A 13654-nucleotide genomic window follows, 5' to 3' on the forward strand; every position below is an offset into this window, starting at 1 on the left:
AAATAAGTATATTGAATTGAATGTATTTGTGTTAATATATTTTCAATTTTGTGTTTTTATAATATAGGTTACAAAACAACATATTTAAAGTTGTTCATTCATTGGTTTCATTTGTTCATTCACTAGAATTTTGCGTTCATTCACTGGTGATTTCCATTTTTTCCCTTAAATAGTGCTATATCTTCAAATTGTGCAGTAATACTCTTGAATAATGGTGATGGTAGCCAACTAGAGTAGTTGGTTTTGCTATACAATAAGAAATAGGTATTTTAAAGAAACTGTGGCCAATTCATTTACAAAGTCGAAAATTTCCTTAAGTGTTCATTCACCCTACCACAGAAATGAAATGAAATGAAAGAATTTTGAAATGAAATGAAAGATTTTTTTATTTACCAACATACATAAATCATAAAACACACACACATACACAGAAACTTATTCCGATGTAATAAGGCCGTTGGTAACATATTTTTGAGTGGTTAGAATAGATAGATACATATTTTTGCACTTGACTGTACCTACCTAGGTACTTCTTTTCCAACGCAAGGGTTTTATTTTTAAACTCTGGAATGAACTATCGCCTGCGGTATTACCGGACCGATATGACCTCCAAGTTTTCAAGAAAAGAGCGCACTCCTACCTTAAAGGCCGGCAACGCACTTGTGACTCTTCTGGTGTTGCAGGTGTCCATGGGCGACGGTAATCGCTTACCATCAGGCGATCCGCCTGCTCGTTTTCCCCCTAAATAAACTAAGGTAAGATGGAGGAACCCTTTCCGGCCGGCTCGATACAATCGTGCAACTATCTTGAGCGCGCGTAAATCATCTTTTCACGAACCACAATTAATTGACATATTAGAAGAAAATTCGGAAAAACAGTGTCTCGGCCGGAAAGGGTTAACGAATAAATAGTTACCTAGGTAGGTACTTATATAATGCGACTTGAAACTTGATTACGACGAAGCTTGATGAAGCGAAATATCTGATGGCGACTGTACATATAACGATTCAAATAAATAGGTGCATAGAAGCAGCGCAAGGCGTGGGCGACGTGGGCCACGGGCACCGCCCACGGCATCGCGGTCTGAGGGGCCTCGCGCCTCGAATGGTACTTGCTTTTTTGCACATTTAAAAAGCCGTCATCTATTGGGCTTTTTTCCGTCATCTATTGTGGTGTGCCATCACCGGGCCTCGCAAAATTTAGGTGCTGCGCCGCCACTGCATAGGTATATCTATACTGTATAGGTAAGTACACTACTTTTATTGAAGAAGATGGTTGAAAGCCAAGAAGCGGCCGGTGGAATCACAGGTCGTACTTACACTTAGATCGTAGACTGTACCTAGAAACTTGGTAGGAGACAAACTTGAGTAAGTATAATAAATCATTAGGTAAGTCAGGAGTTTAGGCTTGAATTTTGTCAGTCGCTCAGTCCGTCACAGTACTGTTTTATAGTATACCTACACTAGCGACCTGCCTTGGCTTCGCAAAAAAGTCTACAATCAAAGGCGATAACTTTTATGTTTTTTACCCCTCTTCTCCCAAAACTATTTATAATATGCCCGCGCGGAGCCGCAGCGTGTTGGTAGGTATATATATAGTTACCTATGTATAAATATACACTGGTCTTGAATCACTATCTAATACTCAAAATCGCATTAAATCCGTTGTGGAGTTTTCAGCATACATCCATACACATACTGAAGAGTAGACAGCGGCAATCGATTTTGTTTTATACTATTTAGAGATTGGATAAATTAAATAACGGAAAGCTTCAAGCGTCAAGGATGAAGAATCTCTCGTGTTGGGGTTTATCGCAGCCGGGGCCGAGGTAGCGACGCCTCAGATCCAGGTCGGGCGGGGCGGAGATATCCCCCTGCAGGATACTGTAGGCTTGCTCTATGGTGCTCTCGATTTCCGGCTTAAGCTCCTGAAAAATAGAAGGTAGTTGAAAGTCATAGTCTACGAAACTTCTTTTAGTGATAGGGATTAGTACGTATCGCTATGCAGTGGCATAACGTGTTATCTCTTAGTAGTCTGTGGTGGCATATTATCCGCCAAAGGCATGTTTTGATTGAACGTACTGTTGACCTAAATACAGCGCGGATGTAAATGTGACGCGCGGCATCAATTCATTAGTCAGGACTGATAATTCATAAATCAACATGATTCGGAAGGATTTTTTTTCATCTGGAATATGGTTATATTATTTTCAGCTTGAATGAAAAATGCTGTAAAGAGTTTTCATCGTAATTTTTGATTCAAGATGTTGTCACGTTTTTACACCGAGCATGATGTATGGAAACATTTCATCAACAACATCAAGAATAAAAACCCTGAAAAACATTTATAGAGGTGTTTAGTTAAGTTTTCCCAACCAATCTTCTCTAGTACCTCCACCAGTACCGTACTCCAGTACCTACTCTACATTAAATCATAGATACTTATGTTTTTCTTTAATTTTTTTAAGTTAAGTTAAGTATCAAGAACTAGAACTTTTTTTCTGTATTTTTTCATCACACTTGCTCGTAAACAGTGTCGTAACATGCAGGCTACCTTGGTTGCAACCCCCCAAATAAAACCCTCGACCTTAATGTGCTTGTCATGAAACCCAAGGTCGGTAAATGAGTGTGATACTGCATAGCGTGATGGTCGTGCTGGCGCGCAGGAGCGCGGCGCGCGCACGTCGTGCGCATGGTCAGCCTGGGGGAGGGCGGCGCGGAAGCTGGCGCTGCCAAGAGCGCAGCCAGCGGTATCGGCAATTTTTGAAAAAATATTAGTTTTTCTTAACAATATACAATTAAATATACAATGTGTCGCAAATAAAACATTGTATAAGCATGTATGTCGTACAGAATTACTAGATATTATTGACTCATTAAAGCCCTCAGTCTTTGACTTCGGGCTTCTAATAGACTCTCGTTCGTAATTCCTTGTTTACCGCCCTTAAGGCACAATGTACTATTTTTACCTTTTGGCCCAGCAGTTTCGAAGATAAGGGGGTTAGTAGGGAATCGTCAATTTTCGTTTGTAGGTATATCATTGATAAAAGCAAAATGGCTGTACTGCGGCACAGGCTCTCCTTAGCGACAGCCGGGCTCCTCAAGCTGTGTGACGAGCGCGCTCACCTCATACTGGTCGGGGCAGCGGCGCGCGCGCTCGGCCAGCGCGGCGTGCAGGTGGTACAGCAGGCGCCCGCGCAGGTGCGCGTCGCCCGCGCCCAGCGCCGCCGCCGTGCGCAGCGTGCCGCGGCACAGGCTCTCCTTCAGCGCCAGCCGGCCCTCCGATAGCTCTGGTGATAACATCATACATACACTGTCTTAGTACTTTTAAACTATGTAAGTTACCTGGCCAGATAGCCGTTGGGGCCGAAAAGTTCTCGAATGGATACCGTGGATCGGCAAGCGCAACGAAGGAAGTCCATCAACGAGATGGAAGGACGACCTAGTTAAAGCCGCGCCACGCTTTGTTGACAGACGAGGAAAGTGAATTGCGTATCAAGATGGAACCTGTCATAATATATTTCACGATGATTTCTTTGGCGAACGTTAACATTTAGTTTCTTGGACGGTACATCAAAGAGTTAAAAAAATAGCAAACGTCGTGCAATAATTCACATCATATCATACATTATATACTATTCGTCACCTGCACTTTCCTAAATTTTAACAAGCAGCTGAAGGACCGAGATGGATAGGGTAGGGACCTATATTATCTAGTTAGAACATTACTTTTTCAACATGCCAGTAGATATAGGTCGCTAAATTGAGATCAAATAAATAAATTTGCACAATAATAATAGTAGACATCTAGTGGGCATCTACGTTAGGATTCAGACGGAGCGCGACCTGTATTGATATTTGACTCTTCATTAATTCTTGGCTCACGTAACAATACAAATAGTTGGCTCTAGTAAGAAAGAAGACCTTCGTTGGTTAGTTTAAATAATACTTTATCATCATCTCATCATCTCAGCCTATATATGTCCCACTGCTGGGCACAGGCCTCCTCTCAGAACAAGAGGGCTTGGGCCATAGTTCCCACGCGGGCCCAGTGCGGATTGGGAACTTCACACGCACCATTGAATTGCTTCGCAGGTTTGTGCAGGTTTCCTCACGATGTTTTCCTTCACCGCAAAGCTCGTGGAAAACTTCAAATTCCCTTCCGCACATGAATTTCGAAAAACTCAGAGGTGCGAGCCGGGGTTTGAACCCACGACCCTCTGCTTGAGAGGCGATAGGTCAAACCACTAGGCCACCATGGCTTCCTAGGCCACCACGGCTTCAAATAGTACTTAACAGTAGGTAATTAACAAATGATTAATGTTGTATTGAGGTGTAGGTATAGCTATACCTACCTAAAATAACTTTGGCAAAATTTATTCCACCTTTGATAAACTTATTCCCATTGCAAGTTATGCCGGCATAACAATATGGAATATAAATTTAAATAGATTAATCAAGGTAATTTATATAAAGTTACAATATTATTACGTAGGTATCACAAATGAATGGACAGCAAACGTAGTAAATAATGAGCGTAATCGTCACATCACTGAATAAATCACAGCAGTTCATCACATCTGCCAAAAACGCAATTAAAGCGTGTCCGGACCACTATTTGTCACGTAGTGAGATTTGACGTATTGGTAAAGTTTTGATACTAACAGCGCAGGCAGACAGATCCATCTGGCGACGACGTGCGGGCGGGCGTTCCTCGCGGCAGCACCCATGTCACCGGCGGTCAATCGTATAACTGCCCCTCGCGATATTATCGCCCCTGATTTTATTGACTTGTTGCGTAGTACTCAGCTGCATACCGTGACACGCTAATTCTGAACGCGTGCCGCAACACTAACTATGTTTAAAATAAATACGACTCGTCAAAATATTGTTATATGCGTATGTGGAGTTTACGGAATGGCGCAGTTGTTTGAAGTATCACATGCGACTCGGAACGACGTTCGAAATTACTGATTGCAAAATTTGGGGCGGAATGTCTTTGTTAGTATTTGCTTTATACTCGCATCTAGTGCTGGGTGGGTGGGTACATACGAAATTGTGTAATAAATAGTTGTTAAGTGGATATTAACATGATAATGAGTGGTTACGCCGCGGTCGCCTTGTTGGCGTGTCCTACATGCGCATTGACGAGTCGCGTCCAAATGCAGCAATGAGTTGGTTCTACTCGCACGACGCACTTCTATTGTTCTAACCAGTTTAATATATCAGTGGTTCTAACTAAAGTGTTCAATGACTTTCATTTATAAAAACATGACCTTGTAGGTACTTACACAAAAAATCTTATCACTGCAGACAATTGACTAATACTACCTACCTATTGTCTAGTAGATATCAATTTCCCCAACTTTTTCTTCAAAGAGCGATGGTAACTTTTGACGAGTCAGCGTTAAACAAACGGCAATGTCTTAGCCAGCAAGCCTTGTGCATCATCTCAGAAATCAACCTTGACTCAATGAAAACCACAACGCGTCAGAGAATCTGATAGGTACAAACTTTGTGTATTTATCTAGATAAATACTCAAAGGATACAAAGAACCTCCACAACAGTGAGCAAACATAAACATCTATTTATACAGACGTACTACCTACCTACCACAGTGTTAATGTACTTAGATATAGCAGAAAAAAACAAGCAACAATTATAGTTGTCTGAATAACATTCTATCCAGAATAACTTGTAAAACTTTATAATTTGTGAAAAACATGCCGTAAACGTTTCCGCTCTATCGTTGTGGCTGTTTTTATTATTAAGTTGGCATATAACTCCAGAAAAGACATAAATATGTAATGTTTATTTCCTCAACTCGAGTGATTTGTGGAAGTTGGACTCAACTGTGTGTTGTTAAAAAAAACTGTTATGCAACAGCTAGGATTCCGCATTATTACGTATAAAAATAATGATTATAAAGTCTGATTGTCTGGACACCTATTTCAATCAGACCAGATTTCGTCCAGTCCAGTTTGACCTAAAAGATTGAAATCATAACGGTAGGTATCAGTATTTTTCTTGGCCCCACTCTCCCCCTCTTTTATGGGGGAGGCCTATGTCCAACAGTGGACGTTCTACGACTGATGTGATGATGATGAGGAACAACGCGGGATCAAATCCTAGTTATAGCACAACCAAACAACAAAATTAAGTTTAAAAAGTCTCAAGTACATGCCTGTTTGTTACATGGTGTTTTTAGTTTCCACGTAGAAGATATAATTGAGAAGCTAATATTAAATTATTGTGCTTGGACCTGGGGATCGATTTTAGAAAATAATCACTCTAAAATATTATTCAAAGGTGGTGGCATTTCTTACAAACTAGGCGAACGTTATACATAATGGGGGCATATGGCTAAATTTTACTCCGTAACGTCAAACAAATCTTACGATACTTACTAACGCCACCTAGCGATATTTCGCCTGTCAATTAGCGCCCATTGGGCTGTAGTATTGTAGTAATTGACAGATTTTTATTACTTTAATAGCATTTTTGAGTGATGTGATTCAAAGCGGGCCAAGTACGAGTCGGACCCGCATTCGAGGGTTCCGTGCATAACTAAAGAATCAAACTGACTAGGTTTAGGTACCTGTTTATGACCATAAAATACAACCGTAAACAATACAGGCCCTTGTATACCTCCTTATGTGTTAGCTTTCGTTCTATTTCTATAACGGTTAAACATACAAATGTATACATTTGTATCTGTACCAAGTTTCAAGTCGATGCCATAAACCGATGTAGGGTTCCGTCCTGCGGATACAATCCTGGTCGGACCACCAGGATTTCAGTGCTAGATTATTGTATTATCACTGAACTTCCATGAGCACGCCAAATTTCAGCTCAATCGAAACCGGAGTGGCGAAAAATGGTTTGTACATTTTGAAACCACAACTTATTTACCTACAAACACACAGCTACGAACGTTGCATGTTAAACATCCATATTATTAAAATCCTTGTTTCTCCGCACACCAACTCGCACTCGCCCGTTGTTTTATTATATTTAAATAAAGTTTTTCATGCATCTTATTTTAGAAAATTAGTTTAACAACATTTACCCCCTGTTTCACCATCCACTGATTAAATTTATTTATGCCATGTGATGCCGTCTCCGTCTATTGGAACAAAACAAACAGAGACGGCATCACATTTATCCATCAAATAAAAATAATCAATGGGTGGTGAAACAGCCCCTTAGTGACGAACATTAATTGTTAGTGTTCATTTGTAGATAGAGTTGGTAAATGTTATCCATTCAAAAATGGCAAGGTAAACGTCCGAGTACTAGTCGCTGTCTAATAGTAGTTGCCATCTTTAATTTTATGTCATTAGCAATAGAAGTGACAGAAGAGTGTCGTCTACTGTGTATAATATTAGCACGTCAAACTCTAGGACATTTACCTTACTACGAGTATCTTTTAGTTTGACATCAATCATGCCGTACGTAGTCAATCGACGTGCTAACAATACCGATCAGTTTCAAATCCTCAACAAATCCAAGGTTCAGTGCCAATCTCAGCCGCATATCAACAAAAATGTGATTGGAGTAGGGTATTAAAACAGCTAGTCTTTCAAGTACGAAAGTTTCTAGCTGGAGGTGGTCATCCAGGCTGAATGTTCCTACGAGGCTGCCCAGTACGCTTTGAACTGCGGCAACGCGTGCGGGCGGTTCCATGGCTCTGCAGTTGTCACACTGCCACTCACACTGAGGGTCTAAAGGAGTTACCGGCAAAAGAACTCCAACGCACTCCTTGTCAAAGCACCTCAGTGCTGATAGTCTAGTTCCCATTTCCGTAGAATCGGAGCATCTTTCACATTTACACCAAAAACTTTTAGTCTTATACAACTGAATTCTTCTAGCAGGGGTACACAATAACAGCCCAGTGTAACAGCTTACTATCTCTTCGCCTGCTTTGATATCTCTACTGGCGTAAACCGCCATAAAATACTCGTCATTAAATTGATTTCTCGTGTTTGGGATACAACTGTGATTCAGAAATGCGGATAAAGGATACAAAGCGCGAAGAGGTACCATTTTCTTTTGGCTGTTGCCAGATACGCGAAATGAATTAATTTTTAAAACTGAGTAAATCATTTTTATATCATCTACTTGATGTTCAGGGATAATATTCTTTGCCAGGAATGCTTTCAGTTCAGAGAAGTAAACGTTGCTGAACTTGCTTTTCTGTAGCCAAGACAACATTAGCATCTGCTCACTTGACAACAAGAGGCAGTCTAAATAGATCAAAATTTCAGACAGCTCTCGTGTTTCAACCTTTGAACTTTCTTCAAAATTCCAATTATTCATGATAAAGTCACATTTTTCAGTATGTCGTGCTGCTAACTTACAATTTTGAGAGCAAATGATTAAAAAACACTTGTCACATTTTTCACAGAATTCACTTATTTCAAAACAAATGCTACAGAAGGCATCTTGGTTGCAATCTGCGCGTGGGCCTATAGCTAATGGTTTATTGATAAAAATCAGGCTTCCTTTTTAATCGGTTTCGTTGCAAACAACCCTCTGCCGCCAAGATTGGAGCGCTTGATCTCCCAAGAACAGCTTGTGTTTGTGTTGTCTAGGTTTTGTTCGAGATGCTGCTTGAGGGCTTCTTCTCTTGACGACATTGCCATTGTAGGATTCAAATTAAGAGTGGCACTACTGCTAGCATGGTCCCAGCAACGGGCCGCGGCTGACTGGCGCGATAACTGTGCACATGACCCGATATGAAAATAGCGACTGGAGTAAATCTTATAAACTGATTCATGGCTCCGTTTACATGTCGAATCTGACGTAATGTAGGTCGATCACATATATAATGTTTAATGCTTTTGTCGACATTAAACGCCTTCGTCGTTGCATCTAATGTTTGTTTAGAGTTATTTTAAGAAGTTGTTAATCAGGATTTTAATGGGGTGTGAGCGAGCATAGTGGTTTTCATTCAACTTTTAGGTCTTCCAATGATAATGTTGATGATTTATTATAATGTTGGTGTTAGTAATGAGGTAACTGAGTAGGTAAGGTAAAGTAAATTATTTAAGATTTAAACCTTGACACTTGATACTTGACTCTTAACAAATTTAGTACTGTAGAGCTGATTATTTCGTAAAGGGATCCCTAAATCGAAAATAATCTGAACAAACTTCGATGTATGTGTGAAAGAACCTCAAACAGGCAGGCTTTGCTATTAAAAATCAGTGACCAAAATCGTTTTTCTAGGTAGGTACCTACTAGCTCGAAGTCGGTGACTCAGCACGAGCCAGCAGGAGTGGAACAATAGTCGTCTACCTCACCTACTACATACTATGGGTTTCAATCCCTCCTGCTGGGTCGTGCTGAGTCACCGACTTCGAGCTCGTAGGTACATAGAAAAATATTTTCAAGGGTTTTGTAGTCGGTTCCATTTTTTGTTATTTTTTTGGAGTCGGTTTTACTTTTTTGTTATTTTTTTTCTTTATTTCTCACTTTTTAGTGATTCTTAGCCAAAGTAAATCTTACAACGATTTCATCAAGCCCAAACACGGCTTAGTTACGTTGTTTTATAACAGAGTTCCGTTGCCTACCTTTCGGCTTCAGCATCAGATCAGTTCGAAAGAATCATTAATTTAAGCTTCTTCTTAGTCGCTTATCTAGGTATATTAATCATGATCGTTTATAGACGAGCGAGCATTACTTAGCTTTGACGAATTTCATTGGTCATCTACACTCTTCTTCATCAAGTCCAGGTTACCAAATTATACTTTCTGAATGTAAATGCTTATCTTAAAGCTAAAAAAAAAAAAAAGCCATAGGTGTGCCTATAAAATTTGAGGTTTGCCCTCGATTTCCCTAGAATCCCATCATCAATCAGATCTTGACTTGGTGACAATGAGACCACCTCAGAAGAATACTCTTTCGAATAAATAAAAGAATTTTGAAAATCGTACCACAATTGATTGAGTAATCGGTGAACATACATAAAAAATACAAACATTGGAACATAGAACCTCCTCCTTTTTTGAAGTCGGTAATAAATTACACATTATTGTTCAACCTTTTAAACTTTCGTGATTTTCACTCATAATCAAGATACCACAAACAGGACTTATTACGTGTGGTTAGACGTAATATTTACCTCGACGTTTCCACCACATCCGCCGTGATCACGATCCGAGTAGACACATCACATCACTTTTGACCACGGCCACTGTAATCAGTGTTTTTTGAGTTTCTTCTTTTAATTCTACTGTAAGGTTATACTTTTAGCCAAATCTGATATTTGTATATATTTACTTCGGAAATCTCGAAAATGGCTTGAACGATTTCGACGAAATTTACTATGTTATGTATTTATGTAGATACTTTATTGTACATAAAACACAAAAATAATAGAAAAAGAAAACAAAAGAGTACAAAGGCGAACTTATCCCTAAAAGGATTGATCTCACTCATCCATAAGAAAACGCGTTTTTTCGATTTTTAGTGTTTTTTTTGCGTAAATTTTACGCGCAATAACATTGGTTATTTCGACACCTCTGTAATTTGCGCGGTGGTTTATTAATAAAGGTCGGCTTACACATATTATGCTCGTTACTAGCATGCTAATAAGCATGCTTGCTACTGTCTGAAGTACCAGTATATCACTAAATAAGCATACTTAGTAGTAGCACGTGTTCTATACACAACACACATGCTAGTAGATAGGATTTGCTCAATAGTAGCATGCTTTCGTGCTAGCAACAAGCATGTGTAACAGTAGCTTAAGTGTTGGACTTGCAAACTGGAGATCTCGGGTTCAAATCTAAAAATAGAACTTGACTTAATTTTTTAAGTAACGTTTTACTTTTGAAGCTTATTTGAATACTTATCAAGATTAACAAAAAATCTTAGCACAGCTGGGCCACCTAGGTACAGTCAGCAGCAGAAGTAGATGAGCGGCCGTTGTGCTCCAAATGATGTAAACACTCTCTTATTACCTTGGCAGTAGAGTCGTGTGTAGACCATTTTGAACACCGTCACTGCTCATCCACTTCTGCTGCAGACTGTACTTTCATAATACTATGACAATGAGAAGTAACTTGTACCCACAGTTTTTATACAATTTCATAAGCTTATATTGTGAGCGTACCTACCATAAGTGAGTGAAGCCGTGGTGGCCTGATGGTTTGACCTATCGCCTCACATGCAGTGGGTCGTGGGTTCAAACCCCGACTCGCACCTCTGAGTTTTTCAAAATTCATGTGCGAGAATACTGAATTATTGTTTTCACGTTCAAATGAGTTTGTTCCTTCCTACTTAGATTAATGGTTATTGTATTCTTGCTGCTATTTATAGTTCGTCTGCCGATCCGACGTCATCTAGCTTCTACTACATATAGGTACATACTTAACTACATAATACTAGCTTACGTAAGCTTCGTTTAATAGGACTAAGACCTTACCATGCCATCGAAGGCCTTCAGCTTCTCCAAACTCCCAAATAAGACAACACTGAAGGTCGACTACTACTTGGTTCGTCTTCGGAATGTATTTGGTTATCCGGGTGGTGAGGAACTTCTCTAGAGAGTCCACACTGCCAAAGTTCACTGATCCCAGTAAACTGCAACAGCACTCTGCACGGCTCCGATGTTTTTTCTGGGCACCCGTAACCCACATTCCAGACATTGCCACGCACTCGTTGTATTCAGGGGTTGTATAGGAAGAAGATTACCTGGGCATTCAGTAGAAAAACATTTAAGAGCGGCTAGCATAGTCCCTCGTTCGGTAGGGTCCGCGCATCGGTCACACTTACATAAAAAGTGCTTAGTTTTGTAGAGTTGAGCTTGCCTACTTGGAGTTCCCATAGAACCCAGAGTAACAGGTAAATATTTCAGTTCCAGCCTGTATGTGCTTACTTGCCTTTACGTCATTTGTGCTTCGCTGTTGTAACTGTACTTTGTATTTGGTACGCAGTATGATTCATCAGCGCAGAAACGGATATAACCCTCTTCGACTCATTTCCTTTTTCCCGTAAGCTGTAGCTATTTGATACGCATTTGCATCAAGAACACAGCAAGCAAGCCTCATAAATTCTACTTCACTTTCTGGTATTTCAAAGTATTCTTGCAGGTCCCGGATTTCTGTTCCGTGTTGAGGTAGCACATGGGCTTGAAGGGCGGAAAGTAATTGTTTTGATCATCATTTAATAATAACGCTCGTATTGCTGTTAGCGCGCGAGGCACCGTTCTGTAGTCAAAATCTTCAACAGGAATTTTAAAAAACCCACGTGATATTATACAGTCATTAAAATGCACATTCATCACTTTGACACTGTTCCGAACATAATAATAAACCACATTTCGGATCTTGAAAGTATTTTCTGCATCAATTTTGCAACACACTGTACATCCATGTGGTTCGATTTCTATAGACGCCGCGCGGGACCACTGATAAGCGGGTGGTCAACGAAAGCACTTCTCCTGGCAAAATATCTTCGGTGGCAAATAGTCCACGTCCAGCCACGGATGATTCAGCGATTACCCATTTACTGAAATGAAGTATTCCATCGTCGGAGGTGTAGAGTCCAAGGTGTTCCTTCACCATTTGCGACAATTGACCCAACGACAACATCCTGTCGTGACGTGACTCGCTCGTTGCCGACACTGCACTGCGCTCTCAATGCGAATGAACACACCAACGACTGTAATACGTTTGTTGTCCAGCAATGAACAATATTGCCAAAAACTTATGTAAATATTTAATACTTTAATAAGTCGAACCATATTAACTTATGTATGTATATCAACCGGGAAGGTGTGGGTAGGTACGGCACGTTTCTATCCTCTCGTCACAGACGTTGCCAAGCGTTTAATACAGTAATAGATTTCTAGTGCGATTGATTACTACTAAGTTCGATATACTCGCTAATTCGCCGTTACCTGAGCTAGCCACAGAGCGAGTGTGAAAGATGAGGCCGAGACATCTGAGAAAAATCAAGCCGCGAAAATATAGGTACGGTGTACAGTTTAGACCGGTAGAATGTTATTTTTAACACAAGGAGAAGTAAGTAAAATGTTGCTGCCTCTTATACAAAAATATTTTTGCCGACGAACTCTATTGGATAACCGTTACGGTGGAAAAATAGATACTGATATCTGTTGCGCAGGAGAGTTCCATGAACTCTGAGTTATGTTTTGAGTGTTTTGATAATTTAATTGAAAAATATTGTGTTTCACTACTGCTTAGCGTTTGATAAACACAGAGGATTTTCAAAATTGAATTCAAGTTTTGATTTGGTTGTAAAATATTTTCTCCCTGCTTTCTCTGAACAGCACGAACCACCATATACGTTCACGCCCTGGATGCCACATACAGTGTCATTAGGTCCCGAAATCTGATACTGTATTGTACCATTGTTGTACAAGGCTTAGCGTTGGTTCGACAACCTGGCTAGTTCCTGTGACCGCTTGCGCTATGTGGACGTCCATGTAACTTGGCAAATATATCTCAATGCGCTATTTCGTTTTATCAGACATTTCTTGTGCATTTATGAAATCGTAAAGCTGTAGCAGAATGCACAATTTGTTCGAATATCGAGAAGATGACTGTCCGTGGTATATTTTGACAATTCATATAAAAACTTTATTAGGAAGTTGCCTTTTTATCTTCGGTAAGTTCTTAAAGTG

At 40.1% G+C, this 13654-nt stretch overlaps 1 pseudogene; it reads right to left on the minus strand.

Moving 5' to 3' along the window:
* Positions 1-368: 368 nt before the first annotated feature.
* LOC141426785 (SET domain-containing protein SmydA-8-like) lies at positions 369-8772 on the minus strand (annotated as a pseudogene).
* Between the last annotated feature and the right edge of the window lie 4882 nt (positions 8773-13654).

This window comes from Choristoneura fumiferana, chromosome 3, assembly GCF_025370935.1.
Source record: "Choristoneura fumiferana chromosome 3, NRCan_CFum_1, whole genome shotgun sequence".
In the NCBI taxonomy this organism is placed as follows: domain Eukaryota; kingdom Metazoa; phylum Arthropoda; class Insecta; order Lepidoptera; family Tortricidae; genus Choristoneura; species Choristoneura fumiferana.